The sequence below is a fragment of the Lissotriton helveticus genome, chromosome 1_1 (assembly GCF_964261635.1).
Source record: "Lissotriton helveticus chromosome 1_1, aLisHel1.1, whole genome shotgun sequence".
Classification (NCBI taxonomy): domain Eukaryota; kingdom Metazoa; phylum Chordata; class Amphibia; order Caudata; family Salamandridae; genus Lissotriton; species Lissotriton helveticus.
In genome coordinates, this window is record NC_136057.1 from 2,087,825,219 (window position 1) to 2,087,839,499 (window position 14,281).

Consider the following 14,281-nt stretch of genomic DNA (forward strand, 5'->3'; position numbering starts at 1 on the left):
ACAATATTTCTTACTTATTTTTTGAAACTGCTATTCATGTTAGTTTAACAACTTTTGTTTGCAATTCTACTTTGCCTCCTGTGTAGGTACCGTGCGTATGGCTGAACATGCTTGAGAGATCTGGTGGCAGGTTATTTGTTCCCTAGTTAACTGTTATGCTCTTTAGCTGCATAGTTAGGGTGGGGCAGTGGGCTCAGGTTTGCGATGTCATCAGCGTATCTTGGTGATGATCCGAATTTGCCACAGTTTAGTGATTACTGATTTGCATTTCAGTTGCCAATTGAAAATCACTAAAATATATGTTCATACATCAGGCTGTTAGTTACCGTGAACGGTTTATAGTTTCCATAGCCAGAGGCCCTAGTTTTAACACTATATTGTCTGACCTTTCTTTTGTTTGGTTTGTATACTTTCTACTATTTGAGTTTCATTTGAACTGTAATTATAAAGTAATTAGAGTGTGAATGCTGTTCGCATTTCAAGTGTTATACGCCATGGGATTGTGGGCTGATTCCTTAAGTGGCTATAGACTTTACCAGGATTTCCCCACAAAATATGCGCATTTTAGATATCTGATAGAGACTGTTAATTGTAGATTTCTTACCTTAGTTGTAAATTCCTTACCTTAGAATTTCCCTCTGGTGTCGGTTTGGATCCGGAGATTTTTTCTTCAGCAGTAACCCTGGCGTCGTTGTGTGGCGTTGTTCGGCAAGGCTCCATGTCAATCGTCTGCGTCGTGAGCGTGGAGATGACGTCACGGGACCTACATAAATGGCTCCAATGCTCGCTGACGTCAGTTCTTTCTTTTTCTGCTCCAGCCTAGTGCAGATCCGGAGAGAGCTACCCCTAGCCACTTTTCGTCAAATTTTTTCGACCTTTTTGTCGTCGTCTTTTTCGAGTCTTGGACTCTTGGTGCATCAAGGATGTCCCAGCAAAGGACCGCCTTCGGGCCTTGCGGTTCCTTCCACCGGATGATGTCTGTGACCGATTTGCACGTCATGTGACTTTGGTGTCTGGAGAGTGGTTAGTCAAGGAAGCGCAAGAAGTCGAAGAAGCACAGGCGTTCTTTGACTTCTCCTTGTCGGTCGGTCGACACAACACGGGATCCCGAGCTTAAAAGGTTCCGTCTCAAGGTCCTACTTCTGAGATGGCTCCACACTCCCTCCCTTTCCGGGAGCCGGAGCGTCTCCTGCCCAAATCCATAAGTTCTATGAGGCCTTGTACCTTGTATTTGGCCAGACAGGCTCCACTGGTGTGCCTTCGGGACCTGCAAAGTCGGTCTAGGGGCCCTGGGACTTCGAAAATGGTGGCTCTGGCCCCGGCTCCGGAGTGTCCCTGTGGATCCAAGCCTGGATCCAGATTCATGCTGGTTGATCTCACTAGACTTTCCCCGTTGTCGATCCTGATGATGAAGCGAACGTCTTCGGCCATGTCCCCAGTCAGCGCCGACCCCATCCTCCTCCCTAAATTGGACACAGAGCCGGTCCAACGTTGATCGATGTCCATTTCGACGCCGGAAGGGACTTTCATCCCTGTGTTCATTCCTGCTGTTCCTTTTGGGCCAGAAGGTGAGGAAGAGGACTGGGAGGGGCCGCTGGACCCTTTAACTGACCAGCTTGAAGAACCAGACTGGAAAATGGACCTTGGTGATGCCAGTGGTCTGGACACTTTCCCTGATACTGGTCCGATTTCTCCCCCTACTGTGGCTACTGTGGTGGTGAGGAGGGCAGCTGAGGTCCTCTGCCTCAAGCTTCTATGGTGGTAGTCAGGACTAACCTCCTGCCAGAGGGGTTCAGCATGCGGCTTCCTATTCTGAACCCCTTTTGCCATTCAATGAAGCCCTCATGGATGTCTTTCTGGGTACTCTGTCCAAGCTCAGCACAGGGGCTCCTGTGGATAGGACAATTCTCGGCCGACACCCCTGCCCCACTATGGGTGACCCAGCGTTCCTGACCAAACACCCCTCCCCTGAGAGCTTGGTAGTCCAAGCCTCTTCAGCAAAGGGTGCTCTCCCTTTTGCTCCCCCACATGGGGAATCCAAGAAGTTAGACCATCTTGGGAAGATGTTCTCGTCCTCCAGCTTGGCGTTGCAGTAAGTGAATAATTTCCCTTCAAGGTTATCTGAGACGGCTAAAATCGGGTACCCCTACCGACCCTGCTTCCTCCACCATTTTAAATCAAATTACTGAGATCGTATCATCAGTCATACTTGATGTGATAAACACCTAACTCCATACCGGAATTATGCCCCCCTTATGGAAACGAAAACGAACCTGGACCCCGAAAAGTGGCAAATTATCGACCTATCTCTCTGCTACCTGCAATCAGTAAATTAGCAGAAAAGCATGTAAACTCCGCTCTTTCAAGATTCCTGGAAGATAAGAATCGTCTCCATCCCACGCAGACAGAATTTAGAGCCCAATAGGGCACGGAGACCGCTCTCCTAGCCGTGGTAGAAGGAGCGAGGAAAATTCTCGATGACTGAGGCTGCGCTGCCCTGATTTTATGAGACCTCATCGCATCCTTCGATACGGTGAATCACCAATTGATGATCATCCAAAGACTTCGGCAGGTAGGAGTAACTTGAATAGCATTGAAATGGCTACAGTCTTTCCTGAAAAATCGAGTTTTCACAGTCTTCGAAGAGGAATTCGCCTCTAAGCAAATGCCCCTGACATGCGGAGTCCCCCAGGGATCTTCCCTTAGTCCAACTATTTCTAATATCTATATGAGCTCCCTGGCAGGGATTGTATGTTCAGCTGGGGTACAAATGGTCACGTATGCCGATGACACCCAGCTAGTTGTCTCCCTTAATCAGCAGGACAATTCTGGTCCTGACCTGTCCGCATTTCTCTAAGGTAAACTCAATGGGGCAAAGACTGAGCTTATGCTCCAGGGTCACTCTGTCCCATCAAATATAGACCCCCTGTGGCCCAGCTGTCTGGGCTTACCTCCTGCTCCAAAAAACAGATCAAGAGCCTGGGTGTCTGGTTCTACTCTAAACTCAATTTTAAGGAACAAGCTCGGAAAGTCGCAGCTAGCTGCTATGGCCTCCTAACAATGATTAGAATGATCCTTCCCCGGCTTCCTTTTGCTGCTAGATGGCTACTAGTTCAAGCTTTAATTCTATCAAGGCTGGACTATGCTAATGCCCTCTATTTAGGAGCCACTCTGGTCTCAACTAAAAGACTGCAAACTGTACAGAATTGTGCAGCGCGCCTTCTATTGAACATCCCTAGATGCCTCTAAGCGAAACCTGCTCTTGCCACTCTACACTGGCTACCTATCCAAGAAATAATTCAATTCAAGGCGCTGTGCATTGCACATAAAGCTCTCACTGGGAAGGGCCTGCCAATGATCTATTCTATTATTCAGCCCTACCGACCTAGTAGGGCATTGAGATCTGACAAAAAAGGCCTTATCATAGTCCAGGCGATTAGAAAATCACAAACTGGAGGCAGTCTGTTTTCATATAACACGGCTAAGCTTTGGAACCACCTGCCAGACCACATATGGCTCAAACCTAATTATCTCCATTTCCCTTGATCTGCTCAAAGCTTAAGTGGCGCCACAGGTAGCACTGGGATGCCCTCTGGTAACCAAGCGCTTTACAAATGTTTTTTCATTTCATTCATTAATTTCAATACCGCATGCCTCTTAGGAATACTCCCATTCCATCTGGGCTACAGTTGCCCTGGTGCTGCCTCAGTGCCCGGAGGAGGCCCGGGCCGCTCTGTCAAGCAGCGGCAGACGGGAGAGATTCAGCCAAATTCACCATACAATGTGGACTGGATACCACCGACTCGCTGGGCTGAACTAATGCCACGTCAGTAGCTGTTACATTCTATGCCTGGTTGAGGACTTCTGGCTTCTCAGGGGATGTCCATTCTTCCTTGATGGACATGCTCTTTGATGACACTCGCCTTCTTGGCGACAAAGCAGACTCTTGAGCTACGGTCAGATCCTTGGGCCTCGTGGCCACCTCGCGTCCATCTCAGTCTGGCTTTTGTGGCTACAGAAGGGGAGCCCACGAACGTCCTGCCCAGCAAGTCACACAAACTGTCCAGCCTCAGCATGGCCGCGGACGTGGGACCCAGCGTCCTCGTACGTCAGGGAGCCAGCGGATGGGCCAGTCCAACTCACCCCCCCGCCACAGCCTCCAAACCTTCCAAGTCTGACATCAATGGCCAGTTGAGGCAGGATCCGTCATCACCTCCTCCACAGGCAATCCATCTAGTCGAACAGGTGGATTCTGCAAATAGTCCGAAGGGGCTACTCCCTCCCCTTCAAGACTACTCCTCCCTCAATGTCACCTTCTTATGATCGCATGACGGAGGATCATTTGTCACTTCTCCACCAGGAAGTATCTTCTCTCTTGGCCAAGGGAGCTGTAGAGAAGGTCCCTGTGCCAGAAGTAGGTTGTGGTTGTTATTCCCGCTACTTTCTGGTATTCAAGAAGAACAAAGGCCAGTGTCCTGTCTTAGTCTTCCAAATGCTCACCCTAGCCCACGTTCTGTTTGCACTTGACCCAGGAGACTGGCTGGTGGTGTTGGACTTGCAGGAGCCTTATTTTTATATCCCCCACGTCCTGTCGGGCCACAGGCATTACCTTTGATTCACAGTGTGCCACGAGCACTTTCAGTTCAGTGTACTTCCCTTTGGCCTTACCAGTGCCCCTCCGGTGTTAACAAAGGTGAATGCTGTGGTCGCTCCTGCATCCTGCTGGTGGATCATGCCAGATGGCATATGCAGGAGCTGCAGTGTGACCTGAAGTTCCAGTGGATGCAGCTTCAGGGGAATGTTTCCGACTACGTTCGGATCTCGAAGGGAGCTGTGCACCACCTCCAATGGTGGCTTCCGAACCAAGATTGGGTCAGAGGCAGATCCCTCTCCCTTTCCCAACCAGACCCAAAAATGGTGACAGATGGACTTCTGGGATGGGCGACCACCTAGGGGAAGCGGAGATCAGAGGCGCCTGATCTCTGGCGGAGTCCGGCCTCCATATCAACCTTTTTAGAGCTCCGGGCGATCAGACTGGCACTGAAGGCATTCCTTCCCTCTCTCAGGGGAAACGTGGTGCACAAGTTCACCGACAACACCACCGTCATGTGGTACTGCAACAAACAGGGCGGGGTGGAGTTGTGGACCCTTTGTCTAGAGGCTCTCCGCCTCTGGACATGGCTGGAACATCAGGACATATCCCTGGTGGTTCAACAACTGGTGGGCTCCCTGAATGCCATGGGCAGACAAACTCAGCCGTTGGTGCATAGTCGATCACACATTGCATCTCCATCCAGAGGTGGTGCAAGGTCTCTTTCAGCAGTGGAGAGACTCTTGGTTCGATCTGTTCACCTCTGAAGAAAACTTGCAATACCAGCAGTTTTGCACGTTTGAGTTTCCAAGGCGGCTCTCGCTTTTCGTCACAAGTGGAGCTTTGGCCTCTTGTACGCCTTTCCGCCTGTAGCACTTTTGCCCAGAATGCTCAAGAAGATCAAGCGCGACTGGGCTCAAGTCATTCTTGTAGCTCCAGACTGGGTACGAAGAGTCTGGTATTCTGACTTTCTGAGCTGGCCATTGATCCTCCGATTAGACTGCTCCTTCGGGAGGATCTTCTGTCGCAGCAGCAGGGTAGGTTCCTTCACCTGAACCTGTCCAGTCTCCACCTCCTTGTGTGGAGATTGAGCGGCAGCAGACAACTTTCGACCTTCTGCCCAAAGTCTGTGATGTCATCTTGGCAGCCAGGCGTCCCTCCACTAAAACAGTAAATGCTTCTAGATGGAACAAATTTGTGGCCTGGTGCACGCACAATGGAGGCTGTTGATCCCCTTTCTGCTCCTCTTTCAGAGGTTCTCTTGTATATACTTTCTTTGCCCAGCAGGGTTCTGCACTGGGCACTCTTAAAGGATATCTCGCTGCCATCTCTGCTCTTCTTCAGCTGCCAGATCAGCCTTCTTTTTCAAATCTTCTATATTTAACAGATTCTTTGAGGGCCTTACTCCTCTGTTCCCGCCTTCTCCTTTTGTAATTCCTCTGAGACTTAAATCTGGTTCTCACCTTTCTTGTGTGCTCCTTTTGAGCATCTTTATAACTGTCCCCTCAGGTTGTGGACTCTAAAAACTGCCTTTCTTGTTGCCATCATCTCTGCTCGCTTGGTGAGCGAGCTGCAGGCATCATCTTCTTAGCCCCCTTTTCCACCTGTCTATCCAGATAAAGTGGTGCTTCGGACCAAGCCTACATTCCTTCCTAAGGTCGTCACGAACAAGTTACTTACCTTCTGTAACAATTTATCTGGTAGAGACATATGTTAGTTGTAGATTCCTTACTGCACCACCCATCCTTCCCACTCTGCAAACTGATTTCTAGAGATAGGGACTCCTCTAAAGGGCCCTAGTTTTGACACACCAGTGTTCAGTGTCTGTCATGGCTCTGTGCTTCTGTTGTGGAAAGTTGTGTTAAGAACTGACAGCGTGAAAGGGAGGCATCTGTGTAGGTCCCACGACATCCACCTGATGCCCACGACGGACGCGGATCCAACCAACACGATCTAACGACGTGCAAGGGTACTGCTGAATAAAAAATCTTTGGTTCCAGACTGACACCTGGGGGAAATTCTAAGGTAAGGAATCTACAACTAACATATGTCTGTCAGATACATCGTTACCAAAGGTAAGTTACTTCTTCTTTTCTTCCTTGATTAATGCCATCAGTTCAGGCATTGGCACACTTATTGAAATATGCTAAAAAATAACTCATTTAAGAAGTGCTTTTATTATTTTCTACCTCTAAACCAAAACTAGATCATTTTATTCAATTCCCTAATATTGACACAGCACCTTTATTGAGCAGTTATCCCTGAGCAAAAAAGTGAGAACATCCCAGTCAGTTGTAGTAGCTAATCGGTCACCTTCATCCAATAGGGTTCCACTACTGGGCACTCCGAGACCATAACAAATTAGTCAGGTCTGTCAAACATGAATCTGAAGAATTAGGTTTTATAAAGATTTGAGATCATTTTGACCAAAAATGTAGAGCTTGGTTACGTGCATGTATTTGGTTCTACTTTATTTATTGCAGCATCTTTCCTATTCCTCTGACAATCATTGCAGATTGCTGTGTTTTTGTTGCTGAAAATGGTTGAAATTTGTTGCCGACTTTTTGAAATTCTTTTGTTTGGTAAGCAGATCTGAAGTTTATACTTTGGCAGTCAGAACACACCAAGTAAGTTAAAGTTTTCCACAGTAGCAGATGCTGAATCCAAACTCCCTCCCGCTGGTGAGCTCACAGACCTAGGTGACAATCTATGCAGCTCCACCGCAAGGGGGAAAGGGGAATGGGAAGACAAGAGAGACTGCCTACAGATCCAGTAATCTTCTGCTACCTCCCAGTGACTTGAGTTTTAGGATTGTTTACTCTTATATCAGGGAGAATAGGCAGGACCTGTACAGAGACATTAGTATGTCATAGATTAATTCTAACAACTTATTACATCACTAGTTCCTAGACATTCTTATACATGTATGAATTTGTACTTTCCTATGGTTCCTCACACACCTGAATCATGAAGAGGGTTGCCCCTCTCTGCAGAAAGAAGTTTGCCTGTTAATAACTCACTCTCAATTGCTTGGACCATCAAGAGTAAAGAGAGAGAGAGACACTATGCATTAAATAAGACTTCAAGCTTAACTTCTAATACACTAAACTGAACTCCTGGTTCTAAAGTTTCACTATACATTAAGTCTCTGTTCGAGCTGAGGATTAAATTCTTACTGTCCAGTAGAGGAACCCTCTACTTAAATTCCTTCTCCAGGTGAAGTCTTTATTTCTTGAGTCAGCTCAGGAAAAAGGCATGACGAGACACTAGTCTCCAAGAAAATGGGGGAAAAGTCCCCTGGTGTGCGCACCACTCCGAAATGGGCAAATTTATTGAGAAAACCAGAGTACTACGATGCGAGATTTCTTTTCCGGACAGGTGCGAAGTCAAGATGCTGCTCTTCAGTCTTTTTCCACAGTTAAAGTGCACGGTTTCTAGAGCGAGTGCGCGCAAGAAGAAACGCTACAGCACGAGGATCCAAAGAAACTAGAATGCTAAAGATGGGTTTTACGGCAGACGCCATCTTGGAAGGTCAGAAAACCTATGCTGGCAAGTTTAAACAATACTCTCAGCAAAAAACAACTTGTAATGAGTGCGCTGCATGTACCAGGGAGGGTAAAGGGCAAAATGGATCTTTTTCCTTTTGGGAGAGCAATTTAGTATGCAAGCAATAGTGTTCTTGATGGTGGCATAATGACGGTGAGTGATAATTGTGGTAGTGATGAATAGGTTTGCATTTTATTTTGTCCATACATCATGAATTTTAGTAGTCTGTGGAGGTAATATTGTATAGCTTAAATCATGTTGGTGACCTTTTCCCCTGCTGATTCAACCCTTAAAATACTTAAGGGGTCTAAGGGAGCCGTTATTCCTGTCACTGGCCATTTTGCTAGGGATGACTTCTAGAGAATGGCGCGTAAGCTTGAGACTTGAAGGGTGGTGATTTAGACAGCGTTTAGATTGATTTCTCTTCTGCTTAGAACCCTTCACATGAGGTGAACTTTAATAGGCGATAGTGGGTTGGGAAAGTGAGAATAGTACCTAATCTAGCCACTCTTGTGTAGTACACTTTTTCTATGCGTTAGTTGTCATTTAGAGTGGGGAATGAAGGATAATTTTAAGGGAGATGGCTTGGTTGTCTGTCCAAGCAAGTGCTGTACTGTCAAGAGTGGTGATCACGGAACTAATTTGAAAGATTAGGTTAGGTACCAAGTGTTTTAGTCCCATTGGATTGATTTCTTCTATTCAGTAGGAAGTGGAATACTGCAGAGGTAGTAGATGAGATTCAGTTGAAATCTCTAAGCTGGAGACTTTGGTTCCAAAGTACAAATTCTTTTATGCACCCGATTAGAACGAAGTAGTGCAAAATGCACAGAACCTGGTAAACCCGGTCAGGATCTGCAGACATTAATGCCCGTAGATGGATTCATTACTGATGACAATTTATTTATTTATTTGAATTTATAGTGCGCAACAGCAGAGTTGAAATGTCCATAGTTGTTTCGTTTTGGGTGTGGAAAGTATTAGTGTTGGGAGTGTGTGACCTTGAGCACCCAAAAATGTTTTTGTAGCTTTAAGTATGTGCTTTTCAGATTGAATCCCTTGCTGTAAAAAAACGTAAACTACCATTGCCTCCCACAAAAGGACAGATCAAGGGTGTTTTCACGGTAGGAAAGTTAACAGCACTATATTTCACAGGGATGTATACAAAATGGTTTCTACTCCGTGAAAATTTCTATATGGAGAACAAAAAAGGATTTTGTGAAGTAGCACAAATCAGCCAAACTTGCTCATGTAGATTTTCCTTGCTGTGGACATTTATCAGGACTGGTTATAGTGTATGAGCAGTGCAAACATCGGCCTGTTGTTTTTCCATCCTTCGCTCACTCGGGAAGGTTCTGCCCCTGTTACCATCTCATGCCCGTGCCCAGGTGGTTAGATGTACCATCCTGAGCAGGTTGGACTATTGTAATGCCCTCCTGCTCGGGTCCCCTGAGTATCTACTGGACAGACTCCAAAGGGTTCAATCTGCGGCGGCTAAATTGGCGTTGGGGCTGCCTAGGAGATCTCATGGTCCATCTGCCCTTGCAAAACTACATTGGCTTCCTCTTAGACAGAGGATTCAATTTAAAGCCCTTTGCATTGTGTTTAGGGCTCTTCACGGATGCGGCCCAGTCCCCCTCAGGTCCAAGTTTGTCTGGTACACTCCTTCCAGACACCTTCGCTCATCGGAGGCTAAATTGGTAGCTGTTCCCAGATTTAAGAAGGTCAGAGCTGGTGGCAGATCCTTTTAGGTGACTGCATCCAGACTCTGGAACACTCTCCCCATCGAGATTAGGGCCACTAATGAACTTATGAAGTTTAGGAAAAAGGTAAATACTTGGCTTTTCCCTGGCTAGCCTTGCTCCCCAGGCATACTCCGCTGCCTCTGTTTTCTATCACGGTCTGGATTTTGTTAGCGCCAGGATGCCTGCAACGGTGACAGTCGCGCTTTATAAATTCTTTAAATAAATAAATAAATATGCAAATCTGTGATTTTCATGTGTCCTATCACTCCCCAAACATTGGAAATCTGTGCTGTGTGTTGGTGCAATTCATGGTTAAAAAACACTTTGTAATCATTGGATGCTTTTCGGTTACAATGTTCTCGGCATCCTAATTTTCTGCAAACATGTTTCTGTCCTTCTTGGTTAGCCTCTATTGACATTCTTCAGCATTCTAGGGGATCCCTATTACTTATACTGCAAGGATGAATACCCAGCAATGTGAGAAGGAATTCCTACCTTAGTTATCACTTTGCCTAAAGTATAGAAACAACCGAATTTAAAATTCCAAATGACATCATGCTACATTATAGGTCATTCAAAGATACTCATTCGTAAGCCGGCATCTATGTGAATGAGGTGACACTACAAACACAGTAGCACCGTGCAATTGTGACATGTTAGTGAATTTTAAATGCCAACATTTAAGAGTCCTCCGCTGCTCACCCTAGTTTAATGCTTCGTGGTCTGTGATGGACAGGCAACACCAGTTGAAACACACAAGCACATATAGGAAGCACCATGAGAATCACTACTAATGACCATTATATTTCATCAATTCTCATGGTTCCAAAGCATGTTAACAATATACCCGCTTATCTGTTAATCCTATCCCAAGCCAAGTCTCATCCCGTGGGAAAATATAACCCAACATGTGCCCTTCTCTTGATCCCGGGAACGCTGATACCTTGTTCACCGGAAGACGAAGAGTTCAGAACGATTGGTCACTATAATTGCATGGAAATACACGTGACTGATTAGTTCCAATTATGAAAATTGCAAAGAAAGAGTCCATTGAGCACAAATCAGCATCTCCGTCTTTAAAAAGAAATTGGAGGAAGTTAACACAACTATTTTCGAATATAAGAATTGTTTAACACGTTACAAAGAGGTAACTTTCAGAATGACCTGAACAAGTTTTCACATGAAACAATATATCTGTACTCTAAGGAGAACTATGAACACAAGACCAGTGGTTTCTCAAACACATTCATAGGGAGCAGTGATTTGTCCGACACAACACAGGTGACAGGGAAAAAAAAGATATGTGCAAGGAGAGGACCTAGAAAAAACTAACTATCACAGCAATTTTGGTGGGCACAGAACAGGGCAGACAGTGTACGAGAACCTCAACCAGGGACAAGCTAGAGTTAGGGCGGGCAATCAATTAATCAAACAGTATTTATATAGCGTGACTTATCACCCGTTAGGCATGGATAACATTATAAATTTGAACAACAAGATACCTAATGACATTGGAAGAAACCGGATTAATAAAGGTTGCAGATTTGTTTCCATGCCAAAAGACAAATTCTCTAAACTCAAGATTGAGGTTGTAGAGTTTTTTAGGAAGCTAAGACTACAGACTTTTTTTTTCCCTGCAGGCAAAATGAGGTAGGAGAGAAGAAAGACATAGAGGACACAAGCCTCCATAGACACTTTATTTTTACTCCAAAATTACGTCAACTACCTCCTGAGGTGGCAGCATTTCAACAAACTCTCAATCTAGGGATAGATGCTTAAAGATGCTGACACACAAACCTTTCAAAATCTTACGAGGCATAAAATGGAAGCTCTTGATTACAGGAGTAAGAATCGGTTTATTGTGATAAAACCAGAAGACATGGGAGGGGCAGTGGTGATATTTCCAAAGAACATGAAACATGAAGAGTGTCTTAAACTTCTCATTGACAAGAGAAATTACAAGAGACCAAGCAAAGACTTGTGAGATCTCGTTTCTAGCAGAAAGGGGATTGGAAAATGAGTGGATTATGAAAAGTTAAGCAGATTTCTTGATTAAAAAAGAACCTTGTGCTCCAGACATTTATATACTTCCAAAAGTGTGCAAAAATAAATATCTCCTACTGAGTTGCCCAATAGTATCTGAAAGAGACTATTCGTTATAGATTACTTACCCAGGCGTCAGACTGGATCTGGAGAATTGTTTCTCTAAGTAGTACCCCTGTGCGTCGGTAGGTGGCGTTGGGCGACTCTGCGTCCGTTGTCTGCATCATGTTCGCCGGGATGACATAGCAGTGTCTACTTAGACGCCGCCCCTGCGGGCTGACGTTAGTTCTTTCTTTTTTCCGCGCCAGCCTAGTGCAGATCCGAGGAGAGCTTGGCCCTTAGTCACTTTTTGACTAAACTTTTTCGGTTTTTGTCGATGTCTTTTTACGAGTCTTTGACTCCTGGTGCGCGAGGGATGTCCCATCGTCTGACTGGCTGCTAGCCTTGTGACTCCTGCCACAAGCTGATGTCTGTGATGGACCCGCACCTCGTGTGCCTCTGGTGCCTGGAGCGCAGCCACTACCCAAAGTCGAGCTCTGTCGGGCCATGAATTCAAAGTCTTTGCGGGAGTGGTCCTGAAAGCTTTTGGAGGCCCTGCAGTCTGCTCCTCTGCTCTCCCGATCTTGCTCGAGGTGAAAGTCTTGAGACATGTCTCGGAGCCATCACATCTTGTCCAAGTCTCTGCACTCTTTGGGTAAGTCGAAGCACAAGAAGGTGAAGAAGCACTGTCGCTCTTCGCTTACCCCCGCCGGTCGGCTGACGTGACGTGGGACCTGGAGCTTTGTCCTTCCACAGATCCATCTTCGGTGCCTGACTCCGCGTTTCCCTCAGTTTCCAGGAACCGGAGCATCTACTGCCCAGCTTTGTACGTTTCACAAAGCCCTCCACCATGTGGTTGTGCAACCCGACTCCGCTGGTGCACCTTCGGGCCCCTCCGAGTCGGTTGGGGGCCCTTGGTCACTGATGCTGGCAGCTCTGGCCCTGGTGCTGGAGGGTCCCAATGGAACCAGGCCTGGATCCGGACCGACCGCGGTAGACCTTCCCCGGCGCCGATCCAGGCAACGATGCACCCGGCGTCAGGCATGCCCCTGGCCAACGCCATCCCCATCATCATCCCCGAGATGGACCCAGAGCCTCACAGACGTCGAATCAGATGCCGAAGGGTACTTTTGTTCCCTTGTTCATCCCAGGTGTTCCCCATCGCCCTGAGGGTGGTGATGACAACTGGAAGGGGTCGCTGGACACTTTGACAGACAAGTTGGAAGAACCGGACTGGAAAGCGGAATTGGGTGACACCAGTGGTCTGGATACCTCCACAGACCTTGGCATGCTTTCTCCCCCTATAATGGCTACGGAGGAGGGAGGGTCCTATGCGGTGGAGGTGCGTAGGGGAGCCGAGGCCTTGGGCCTGGAGCTCCCTACAGTGGCATACTGTAAATTTAGAGGGCAAAATCTGAAAAATGTATACATATACAGGTATGATCAACACTTCATGATACCTGTATATCTATGCATTTTTCTGATTGTTCAGTTTGAATGCTGAGATGGATGTGGTGTGTATGTGGTTTGTTTTACTCTTTGCTAGAATAACGAATACTTTATCATCAATAAATAACTATTTTTGTACATTTCTATATACATTAGTTTGTGTCTCCTGATTTTCAGTCTGTTTTTCGTTACTAAAATTGTTGAAATTGTCCTAAATATTTACAGTATGTATTATTTCCCTGCCTAGAGGAACTTCCTAGTAGCAGCAGGAGGCCCTTTATCTTCACACTTGCTCCCTACAGTGGCAGTCAGGACTAACCTTCTGACAGAGGTTCTTCAACCAGCGGCAACTTCCTCTGAACCCCTCTTGCTCTTCAATGAAGCCCTTATGGGCATCCTTCTGGTCACTTGGTCCAAGCCCAGCACAGGGGCTCCTTTTGAACAGATGATTACCCGTCGCTGCCCGGCTCTGGGCGACCCCATTTTCCTCACCCAACTCCCTTCGCCCAAGAACTTGGTGGTCCAAGCTTCTTCCAAGGGCGCATTCCCTTCCGCACTCCCGGATAGGGAATCCAAGAAGCTGGATCATCTTGGGTAGCATGTGTTCTCTTCCTCCAGCTTGGTACTGCGAGCCATGAACACCGGGTGCCTCATGGGGGCGATACTCCCATACCATCTGGGATATGGTTGTGCAGGTGCTGCCTCAGTGCCCAGAGGAGGCCCAGAACGTTCTCTCCCAAGCCGTGGCAGATGAGAGGGATTCAGCAAAATTCACAATCCGTTTTGGACTGGAGACCACCAACTCACTGGGCAGAACGTTTGCCACATCAGTAGCCCTTCGGCGCTGTTCCTGCTGGAGGACGTCTGGTTT

At 46.7% G+C, this 14,281-nt stretch overlaps 1 protein-coding gene across 5 annotated transcripts in view; it reads left to right on the forward strand.

Moving 5' to 3' along the window:
- The window catches only part of SSX2IP (SSX family member 2 interacting protein), a 472,212-nt gene that overhangs the window by 420,615 nt on the left and 37,316 nt on the right, over positions 1 to 14,281 (forward strand). The window lies entirely within an intron of this gene.